Raw genomic sequence first — 12,894 nt, 5'->3', positions numbered from 1 at the left:
ATTATAGAACAGCTAATTATTACCAGACCCTATTCTAGTAAGAATCAGTATTTCAAATGTACCCAGTGGCACGTACAGTCATCAGCCAAAAATTGATTATTCACAGGTGGATTGCCCACACTACAGTCTCTAGCTATAGCAGATCTCATTGCTCAGCTGCCTCATATCACCTCAGGCAAACTCTGCTCTCCAAAGTAGCATTTCTGCTGCTCAGTCACACTGCCCTACCCTTTGCAAATTTTACAAGGTCTTGGGCAGCCCAATCCTCCTGCATCAGCTTTAAAAATCTCAATCAACCCTTCCTGGCCTTCCGCTGCCTTTGCATTCTCAGGTGATTCTTGCAGTCCTACAGGTAAGTGTGTGCCTCTGAAACATTTCCACTTTGGCTTCCATTAGGAGTCTCAACTGTTTCCTAAAAAGTCCTGCACAGAAACATAAATCTCTTTTGAATCCCCTCTGATCCTTATTTCCTTATACAGTATCTACTTCAGGGAATTAGGAGCATGCAAACTCACCCAAAGACATTTCTAGTTGTAAAAAGCAGTTTTAGAGGCTGTACTACAGACAGCTGGGAGCTCAAATATAGCAATTAAAAAAAAAAAATCAGAAAGCTTTCAAGTCACTCAAATTAGGACCAGGAAACACTGAAGGGATATCTATCTTCGAGGTTTCCTAATATTTAGAAAAGGTTGTCTGAGGAGGCCTTACAAATAGCTGTGAAAAGAAGAGAAGCAAAAGGCAAAGGAGAAAAGAAAAGATAAACCCATCTCTTCCAAAGAATAGCAAGGAGAGATAAGAAAGCCTTCCTCAGTGATCAGTGCAAAGAAATAGAGGAAAACAATAGAATGGGAAAGACTAGAGATCTCTTCAAGAAAATTAGAGATACCAAGGGAACATTTCATACAAAGATGGACACAATAAAGGACAGAAATGGTATGGACTTAACAGAAGCAAAAGATATTAAGAAGAGGTGGCAAGAATACACAGAAGAACTGTACAAAAAAGATCTTCACTATCCAAATAACCATGATGGTATGATCACCCACCTAGAACCAGACATCCCAGAATGCAAAGTCAAGTGGGCCTTAGGAAGCATCACCACAAACAAAGCTAATGGAGCTGATGGGATTTCACTTGAGCTATTTCAAATCCTGAAAGATGATGCTGGGAAAGAGCTGCACTAAATATGCTAGAAAATTTGGAAAACTCAGCAGTGGCCACAGGACCTGAAAAGGTCAGTTTTCATTCCATTCCCAAAGAAAGGCAATGCCAAAGAATGCTCAAACTTCTGCACAATTGCACTCATCTCACATGCTAGTAAAGTAATGCTAAAAATTCTCTAAGCCAGGCTTCAGCAATACGTGAACCATGAACTTCCAGATGTTCAAGCTGGATTTACAAAAGGCAGAGGAACCAGACACCAAATTGCTGACATCCATTGGATCACTGAAAAAGCAAGAGAGTTCCAGAAAAACATCTACTTCTGCTTTATTGACTATGCCAAAGCCTTTGACTGTGTGGATCACAAAAAAAACTGGAAAATTCTTAAAGAGATGGGAATGCCAGACCACCTGACCTGTCTCCTGAGAAATCTTTATGTAGGTTAAGAAGCAACAGTTAGAACTGGACATGGAACAGCAGACTGGTTCCAAATTGGGAAAGGAGTATGTCAAGGCTGTATATTGTCACCCTGCTTATCTAACATATGCAGAGTACATCATGGGGAATGCTTGACTGGAAGAAGCACAAGCTGGAATCAAGATTGCTGGGAGAAATATCACTAGCCTCAAATATGCAGATGACACCACACATATGGCAGAAAGTGAAGAAGAACTAAAAAGCCTCTTGATGAAAGTGAAGAGGAGAGTGAAAAAGCTGGCTTAAAGCTCAACATTCAGAAAACGAAGATCATGGCATCTGGTCCCATTACTTCATGGCAAATAGATGGGGAAACAATGGAAATGGTGAGAAACTTTATTTTTTTGTGCTCCAAAATTACTTCAGATGGTAACTGCAGCCTTGAAATTAAAAGGTGCTTGCTCCTTGGAAGAAAAGTTATAACCAACCTGGACAGCATATTAAAAAGCAGAGACATTACTTTACCAACATAGATCAATCTAGTAAAAGCTATGGTTTTTCCAGTAGTCATGTATGGATGTGAGAGTTGGACTATAAAGAAAGCTGAGAGCCAAAGAATTGATGCTTTTGAACTGTGGTGTTGGAGAAGACTCTTAAGAGTCCCTTGGACTGCAAGGAGATCCAGCCAGTCAATCCTAAAGGAGATCAGTCATGAATATTTATTGGAAGGATTGATGCTGAAGCTGAAACTCCAATTCTTTGGCCACCTTATGTGAAGAACAGACTCATTTGAAAAAACCTTGATGCTGGGAAAGATTGAAGGCGGGAGGAGAAGGGAACCATAGACCATGAGATGGTTGGATGGCCTCACCAACTCAATGCACATGAGTTTGAGGAAACTCCGGTAGTTGGTGATGGACAGGGAGGGCTAACATCCTGCATTCCATGGGGTCACATAGAGTCAGACACAACTGAACATCTGAACTGAACTGAACATAAGTTATAAAACAAAATGGCCTTTAATGGAAATAAAAGAGATCATTAGATCCAAGATATTTTGGTAGATAAATAGGCTTCAGTAGACTAAGTGGGATAAGGAAGAAAGGTATGAAGAATAAATTCTAATCTTGGCACTATACTATGATATGAATAGTATTTTCATTCACTGTCATAGGAAATGTGGAAAGAGAACCATACTTTTAGGGACTGCACATGGGTGTTGTCAATTTGGCTGTATAATTTTCGGTACACCAATATAGAAAAGTCATTTTCACACCTGTCTGGCAGATTCTTAATATTTGATATTAATTAAAATGTCTCTTTGAATATTAGAATATCAATAAACAATATTTCTCTCTTCAATTCTCAAATTCAGAACCAACACATAGACTGAAGTGTCAGACAGACGGAAATGAAACATGACTTTTATTGTTATGTAGCTAAGTGGAAAAATGCTTTGAGACTGAAGTTTGGTTTGCCAGTTATGCATCCTAGAATTGAATTTACCCATTTAGACACAGAGTGCATAATTGCAGACACCTCAGTATGGGCTTGTCCTATAAAATGTCAAGGCATGGAGAAGTGAGGAATATCTACTTTTCTATGTGGATTTATACTGCCTAGTTCTTTCTCCCAAACTAAAATAAGTCAATCCTACTTCAGTGGGGACATTTGAGGGTGGAAATCTAGAAGGAAGCAAGGTCTCGAATATACAAGAGAACCTGAAGAAGTTCAGACTTTGTAGGAGCACCTGAGCAAGTGATGTAGAATAGGAGGCTGTGGCTGGATAGTTCATAACTGAATCACTCCTTTTGGAATTGGAGAAGTTCCATGTTTCTGATTGCTTCTTTGGGATGAAAGAGATTAGATAAAGCAAAATGTTACAGAAATTCATAAGAGTTGACATAGAAATGCTAAGAAACTACAGTTTATAAACAGAGGATGAGATGGTTGGATGGCATCACTGACTCGATGGACATGAATTTGAGTAAGCTCTGGAAGCTGGTTATAGACAGTGGTGCAGTCCATGGGGTCACCAAGAGTTGGACACAACTGAGCGACTGAATTGAACTGACAGTTTATAGATATATTGAAGTCATCCAGGATGAGGTATTTATAAAGGAGGGAGATATTTATAAAAGGAGGGAGAAGGCTTAAAAATTGTGCATGTACAACAACTACAGTTAGCCTTTTGATCTTAGATGCCACATCTGTGGATTCAATCCATTGTGGATCAAAACTATTTGGAAACAAATTCCAGAAAGTTCTAAATAGCAAAAGTTGAATTTTCCAAGTGTTTACGTAGCATTTACATTGCATTAGACTTTGTAAGTAATCTAGAGATTATTTAAAGTAAATGAGAGTATGTGTGCACATGTGCTATGTCACTTCAGACATGTCCAACTCTTTGCAACCCTATGGACTATAGCTCGCCAGGATCTTTTATCCATAGGGTTCTCCAAGTAGGAATACTGGAGTGGGTTGCTATGCCCTCCTCCAGGGAATCTTCCTGACTCAGGGATAGAACCCATATTTCTCATGTCTCCTGCATTGGCAAGTGGGTTCTTTACCATTAGTGCCACCTGGGATGCCCAAATGAGAGTGTGTGCATAGGTTAAATGCAAATATTGCACCATTTTATATAAGGGACTTGATAATTTTCAGATTTTGAGATGACCACTCCTATTCCAAGACACCATTTCTTTTCTGTTTTGCAATGCTTATTAAAAGAAAAAGAAATCTGTTTGAGGAGCAAATCATTTTTCAATATACTAATTATTTCACTTCCTTCTTAAAGATCTTCACATAATACTGAGAAGTCCTACATTTTTTTAAATTTCTGATTTATTTACATTTGGAGTCCATTTTTCACATCATATCTATTGAAATACTTAGCAAAACATTGCAACAGAATATCAACAGATAATTCATTTCATATTCATCATGGCTAGGTAAAGTGTTTTACACAATATTTCATCAAATCAGATAGTAAGTTATAAAGTAGGTACAATTTCTCTAATGTTATATGCTTAAAGGTCACTTATCCAAAATTGATGGAACCAGGATTCAAGCCCCAAATAGTCTCACTCCAAAATTATTTACTTATATATTATTAAGAACCCCCTACATAATCTGTAGGACCTATTGCAAAATATTAATAAGATGCAAGGCCTGTTGTTTGAAAGTTAAGAATTTCAAGATAGCAACAGCAGAGCATTAAAACAAACGTGGAGCCTCCTGAACATAGTGCCTCGTATGACTGCACAGATGGAACACCCACAAACCCAGCCTTATCATTATAAATAGTGCCTCCAAGTATGCTATAGTATCTATTAAAAAAAAAAAAAATACTCCCACTAGAGTGAGTACCATTATCATTTAAACCACTGTGTAAAACTCCCTGAATAAAATAACTTGGACACTTCCAGTTTAAGGAGTTGCATCCATTATTGTGAAGTCTAAACTCTGCCACTTAATAAGTATTAAGTACAATAAATAAGTGAAATATTAATTTGCCCTAAGTTTATTACCATTACCATTTTATGGTTCCAAAGTTATCATGGACCTGAATGACTTCTCTGTTCATGACCATAACTAACTATTCAGATACTGGAAACTTTTTTTTCTCCTTATAAATAATTGATGTTATTTTAATATTAAATGGCACAACATATTAATGGCAAATTAAATTTGAAAAGCGTTGCGTATAAACATACTTTTTGAAATGTAAAAATTTGAGAACAGTAGATATCTCTTTAGAGCAGTCACTGACTCAATAAACTTTTGGTGAACATCTACATTTCTCCAGACAAGTACTGAACATCTACTGCTTCTCAGAAGCAAGGGTGACCTGGCTGAAAACATCTGACATGCTAAGGATAATGAGATTTAATTAAGCATTACTGTGTTAAGCCCTATGAAGAATTCTGAACTAGGAAACCCAATATGAAAGATCATCATGTGAATATGAAGTCGCTCAGTCATGTCCAACTCTTTGCGACCCCATGGACTGTAGCCTACCAGGCCCCTCCATCCATGGGATTTTCCAGGCAAGAGTACTGGAGTGGGGTGCTGTTTCCTTCTCCAAAATTATCTTTTAGATAACCAAGAACTATTTCCATTTGGTCTGTTCATTGCTATGCTTTCCTATCGTGGTTTCTAATGTCCTTTCTTTTTCTGAAAAAATATGAATAATTTCCTAAAAAGGTGTTGATTGATTCATCACTGCTTTCTAGAGTTATTTATTACTGTTCCAGTTTCTTGAATAACTTAAGTTCGGTATATCTGATCATAGTAAATGAGGAATACACAGTAAATTCTGGGCAGACAAAAGATTGAATGTTGCAGTCAAACAAAATTTATAGTCAATTTAATCTGACATTTGCTTATTGCATAAACATTATTACCCTATTGGGTAATTAGGAATAAATGGTAGGGAGTTTGCCAAAAGGACTGTGATTAGTATTACTTTTACAAAATAAGGTATTTCTATAATCTACTCTGGTTAAGAAATTCTTATAGAAAATAGAAGCTTGCCTTTAGGTATTGAATCCTTACAATTGTATCTAAATGTTTAGTGTGATATATATGAAATGTAAAGAAATCTGGGAGGCAAATTACATCAAATATATACTGATGGACCAGAGGGTAAATATATTCATGTAACAGGTACCCTTTTCTCCAGAAGTTTATGGACATAATGTTAGTTTTCTTGCTTGTTTAGTCTGATGGATGTAACCACATAGTGATGCTGGGAAACCTACAGAGCAGACGCTGGGATCCTGCAAAAGTTAGATTTGCTGGGTTTGATATATCACCCAGTAACACGAGTGGCTTCCCAGGTGGCTCAGTTATAAAGAATCCACTTGCCAATGCAAGACACACAAAAGATCTGGATTTGAACAGTGAGATGGGAAGATCCCCTGGAGGAGGAAATGACAACCCACTCCACGATTCTTGCCTGGAAAATGTCATGGACAAAGAGCCTAGCAGGCTACAGTCCATGGGGTCTCAAGAGGCGGACACAACTAAGCGACTGAGCATGAACCACCGACGTGAGCTGAGCAGTTTAAAGCCAGCACCCTTTAGCAAAAGCTTGGCTTCAGAGACAGAGATGGGTAACAAGTCCCATAGACAAAAGATTGGGGTGGAATAGTGAAGAGGAGTCTGACTATAAATTAAGGCTTCTAAGGACTCAAAGCAAGAGGAAGTTAGGAACAAATGAAGTGGGTACTATGATTTCCCTCATTATCAGAAACCTGGCAGGTATGTAAACCATACATGCTGGGATAGAAAAGCTCTAAAATCAGTTCATCCAGTTGTACTGGAGTGATGTCAGAGCGTGCAGGGCAAGTTTTAACAAATTCATTTGAGTAAATATAGTTGGAATTAAGGAACAGGCTCACAAATGGAGATGCAGATTTGGCAATCTTTTGCATAGCAGTGATAGTGGGAAATCATGGAAATGGTTGAGAAGATATGAAGACTAAGGGTGAGAAGTGAAAATCATCTACATTAAAAAAAAAAAAAAACACCCAGCAGTAGTGACAATAGGGTTGTTAAATGAAAAGAACTTTGAAAATACTCAAGACTCCAAAGGAGAATACTTGTCGTAACTACTAGCAACCAAACCTTAGGCTGTCAATGACTTTGACTTCTCTTGCTAAATATTAAAATCGCGATCATTATAGAACGTGATTGGCTAATACAATTTCATATGTAGATGAAGTAGCCTGTTTGTTTCCTCTGCAATCATCGTGTTAAATGAGAGTTGGAAGAATCTCTGTATTTGTCAAAGTGCTGACTTGCTTTTGCTTCAATCAATATTAAAATTCTTGTTTCTCTTTGTATTTTCTCTCACCCAATTACATCTGTAGTAATATGTAAAATATGGTTCAGTTGGGAACATTAATTGTACTATTATTTGATTTCCTTTCCTTAATGATTCTCTGGTGAGTCTTGTTGGAAGGAATCTAACAACACTGTACATATTTCAAATATATTGCTTGTCTTATGTCTTTCCTTGGTGTCTCTGAAATTATAGCTCAAATGTTAATAGAAATCTCTGTATTTTAATAGGATGCTCTTGTCTACAAACTCAATATCGACTCAATTACATATTCTAAAAAGGTATTTACAGTTTTAAACCTAATGCAAATTAGGAAATTTAATTTAAAACCTGCAAGTTACTCAACAGTAATAAGAATTTCAAAAATAGAAGATGACATTTTTGTCTAATAGATATGAATTACCCATCATTTTAAGTTTATGCTAATTCTGATAACAGTATTATACTATGAAAATGAACTTGGAACTGATGAACATTATCATTGGAAGCATCAAGAAAATTGCAGTTAACTTCTTACACTGTTGAAATGCCTTTTATTATTGCCATATTCTGTTCCAACCAAAGAAAAAAGCATCCATATTCCAGCAATAAACCATGTTAATGATTTTATATAAAAATTCAACCAATGAACAAGATCATTCCTAAATGTAATCAGTCTCCATTCTAGAAATAGTCAATAGAAAATGAAAATGAAGATACCATAGAGGTACTTTCATTTTTATTATAAGAATCTCCTTTCTATAATTAAAAAAAAAAAGAATCTCCTTTCTAATTGGCAAAGAAATATATATATTATAAAGAGGCTGAGAAAAAGGACATTTTTAATACTGAGATTTTCTAGTAAAAATGAGAAAGTAATATTTTATTTTATTATTTTACAGAGAGAAAGTCATGCATATGTTTAAAGTGATTAACTTCTTTTCTAGTTCATTTCATTTTTCTGCCTGACTCTTTCCCTTTTATGTCTGTATGAATTCACACACATATACACAAATTTGATATATTTGCTCACTGAGATGGAGGTTTCCAAGCAAGGGTCCCTTGATCTGAGAAATCTGTACACACAGCCATTCCTAAGAGGATGCCATAGGAAAACAGAGAGTATACTCTGATGCCAGGTTTCTCCTGAAGCTCCCAGGTGATGCTAACAGGAGTAGGTTTTCTTTTCAGACCCTGATCCCAGGCAGAAAAAAGACTCTAAGCCAGAAAGATCAACAGCCTTTTCAGTTCTCTAATCTGTCATAGACACAAGCTTCAGAGATAATCTATGCTCCATGACGGGACACTGAGTGTCTATTTATTAACTCTTATCATCAAATCTGTAATGATTTGCGTATGTGTGTCACCATTTATAAGTTACACTTAAAGAAATTTCTAAAATGATCAATAGTATGCAATGCTAAAAATGGCTTCCAGGGCATTCAGTAAACCACATTTTTCCAGAACTTTTCTAGATAGCTAACAAAATCATAAAACCTTATATTCATAAAAAATCCTAGGGATGAACTCTTTCACTGTATAGAAAAGGAAATTAAAACCAAATGAAGGAAAGGCTGTCTCTCAGTGTTATGTATCTGAGGACTTTCAAGTAAGCCAAAGTTTCATTCACCTGTCATACTTTTAATGTAGGTTTAAAATAACAACCTTGAGGGCACACTAATATGTTAATGAAATGCACATATATTGGTAAATAAGCCACTCAAATATTTCAATGCCATTTCAAACAGTCTACAAAAATCAGCTCTTAAACAAACATCAAGTGCAGAAGGGGACTTCACTTCTGTTATTTTGTTAATAATATATGCCTTTTCTTAGGTTATAGTCATGATACTTTTGCTATGTACCATAGAATTCCATATAAATGCCTGAATATAACAGATGGTCTTTTAAACAAACATATTTCCCACTGTATCATCAGCATAAAGTTAGGTACAGATTGCTTATTTTTGCTCTGATGCAGCTTCAATGAACTCATCATTAGCACATCTTTGTTAAATCTTATTTTAATAATAACTCAACTGTATATTGAGAGTGTAATGTCAGAGGTAAAAATGTTGTGGCTAAAAAAGAAAGCATTAATAAGCCAATTATTTTTCTTCACTTTGTCAGATTTGAAATATAAATTCTATTTTGACTAATGCACCAATTAAATATGTTTAAATTGTAATCCAGATACAAAGGTGCATTAGCATAAATATGCTTCTCTTTGCTTACCCTGACAAAGAAAAGTACTAACCAGAAAGAGTGAATGTAACTCAGAATTCTGCTGACTGAGAATTCTCTAGCTCTTCAATTATTTGGGAATTCAACAGTATGCCCTCAAGCCTAACCCGTAGCACTTACAAACTGTAAATTCCAGTTTATTCATAACAGATTTTCTTTCTTTTTTTTTTTTTACTGAAAAGCATTTTTAAATTAGAAACAAACAAAAGATTCACTATGTCTAACCCATGGGATAATATTAGGAAATGAGACACAGACCATGATTTCTGAGATATGACTCAACAATAGGTATTTCCAAAGGATTCATTTTAAACTCAAAACTATTGGTGGGTAGAGTAAGTGAAAACAAAACTACCTACCACATCATTGTCTTGAAGTACATGGAGGAGTGAGAGGCTATACTTGTGAAAAAGGAGTACATAAGCTTACTAAATAATAGCATACATAAATTTATATTGCACAATATGAAATACAAGTATACAAAATATTAACATACTTGCAAACATGAACAGAAACACATAATAATGTACTTAAAGATTTTTTAATTTCTTAAGAATAATTAATGTATACATTTTAATGTTGACTCTTCATAATTTTATTCAATTAAATATATTTTTCCTGAGAATTTACTATGTTACAAGCACCCTGGTGGCTCAGATGGTAAAGCATCTGTCTACAATGTGGGAGACCCGGATTCAAGCCCTGGGTTGGGAAGATCCCCTGCAGAAGGAAATGGCAATCCACTCCAGTACTATTGCCTAGAAAATCCCATGGACAGAGGAACCTGGTAGGCTACAGTCTATGGGATCGCAAAGAGTCGGTCACGACTGAGCGACTTCACTTTAAGCACTGTTCTTTAACATAATATACAGCAATAAACAGAAGAGACAAGATCCTTGCTTCTATGGATTTTAGAGTTCTTAATGACATTTAGCTATTGTAAAAATCTATCTCCTAAAATAATGACAAAATTAACAAAGTGAAACTTGTGTTTCAGTATTTAAGAAATGCTCTATTTATTCTTTAGATAGCAAAAGCATTTTTTCTATCACTTTGTTTTTCTTATGGTAAAATAAACATAAAATTGAGCATCTTAATCATTTTTAGAAATGGCAGAGGAACCAGAGATCAAACTGCAAACATCCCCTGGATCATGGAAAAAGCAAGAGAGTTCCAGAAAAACATCTATTTCTTCTTTAATGACTATGCCAAAGCCTTTGACTGTGTGGATCACAATAAATTGTAGAAAATTCTGAGAGAGCTGGGAATACCAGACCACCTGACCTGCCTCTTGAGAAATCTGTATGCAGGTCAGGAAGCAACAGTTAGAACTGGACATGGAACAACAGACTGATTCCAAATGGGAAAAGGAGTATGTCAAGGCTATATATTGTCACCCTGCTTATTTAATTTCTATGCAGAGTACATCATGAGAAATGCTGGACTGGAAGAAACACAAGCTGGAATCAAGATTGCTGGGAGAAATATCAATAACCTTTGACTTCCCTGGTGGATCAGAGGTTAAAGCGTCTGCCCCCAATGCAGGAGACCCAGGTTAGATCCCTGGGTCGGGAAGATCCCCTGAGAAGGAAATGGCAACCCACTCCAGTACTCTTGCCTGGAGAATCACATGGAGAGAGGAACCTGGTAGGCTATAGTCCATGGGGTCGCAAAGACTCGGACAGGACTGAACGACTTCACTTTCACTTTTCTGCCATAAGGTGGGGTCATTTGCATATCTGAAAGTGAAAGTGAAGTCGCTCAGTCCGGTTCGACTCTCTGGGACCCCGTGGACTGTAGACTACCAGGCTCCTCTGTCCATGAGATTCTCCAGGCAAGAATACTGGACTGGGTTGCCATTTCCTTCTCCAGGGAATCTGCCTGACCCGGGGATCAAACCTGGGTCTCCGGCATTCCAGGCAGACGCTTTAAGGAAGCCTTAAGGCAGAAAGTCAAGAGGAACTAAAAAGCCTCTTGATGAAAATGAAAGAGGAGAGTGAAAAAGTTGGCTGAAAGCTCAACATTCAGAAAACGAAGATCATGGCATCCGGTCCCATCACTCCATGGGAAACAGATGGGGAAACAGTGGAAACAGTGTCAGACTTTATTTTGGGGGGCTCCAAAATCACTGCAGATGGTGACTGCAGCCATGAAATTAAAAGACGCTTACTCCTTGGAAGGAAAGTTATGACCAATCTAGACAGCATATTCAAAAGCAGGGACACTACTTTGCCGCCTAAGGTCCGTCTAGTCAAGGCTATGTTTTTTCCAGTGGTCATGTATGGATGTGAGAGTTGGACTGGGAAGAAGGCTGAGCGCCGAAGAATTGATGTGTTTGAACTGTGGTGTTGGAGAAGAGTCTTGAGAGTCCCTTGGACTGCAAGAAGATCCAACCAGTCCATTCTGAATGAGATCAGCCCTGGGATTTCTTTGGAAGGACTGATGCTAAACCTGAAACTCCAGTACTTTGGCCACCTCATGCGAAGAGTTGACTCATTGGAAAAGACTCTGATGCTGGGAGGGATTGAGGGCAGGAGGAGAAGGGGACAACAGAGGATGACATGGCTGGATGGCATCACTGACTGGATGGACGTGAGTCTGAGTGAACTCCGGGAGTTGGTGATGGACAGGGAGGCCTGGCGGGATGCGATTCATGGGGTTGCAAAGAGTTGGACATGACTGAGTGACTGAACTGAACTGAATTGAATCATTTTTAAACATGAAATTCAGTGGTATTAAGTAGATTCACACCATTATGTATCTATTACTATTATCTATCTCCAGAACTCTTTTCCTCCTCAAAACTAAAACTCTATACCCATTAAATAATAATTCCCCACTTCCCCTCAACCCCAGTCCCTGACAACCACCATTGAATTTTCAGTGATTTTCACTACTCTCTCTCTGTCTCTCTGTCTCTCTGTCTCTCTCTCTGTCTCTCTCTCTCTTTATATATATATATATATATATATATATGAAGAGTAATTAGGCATCATTTTCTTTCACCATATTAGTTTATTTTAACTCACCATAATGTTCTCAGTGGTAAAGAATCTCCTGCCAGGGCAGGATACATAGGCGATGCAGGGGTCAGGAAGATCCTTTGGAGGAGGAAATGGCAACCCACTCCAGTACTCTTTGTCTGAAAAATTCCATGGATAGAGGATCCTGGTGTGCTGCAGTCTATGGGGTCACAAAAAGTTGGACATGACTGAGTGATTGAGCACCTAATGTCCTCAAGTTTT

This window comes from Budorcas taxicolor, chromosome 5, assembly GCF_023091745.1.
Source record: "Budorcas taxicolor isolate Tak-1 chromosome 5, Takin1.1, whole genome shotgun sequence".
NCBI lineage: Eukaryota > Metazoa > Chordata > Mammalia > Artiodactyla > Bovidae > Budorcas > Budorcas taxicolor.
Note: the sequence above shows the minus strand (reverse complement) of the source record.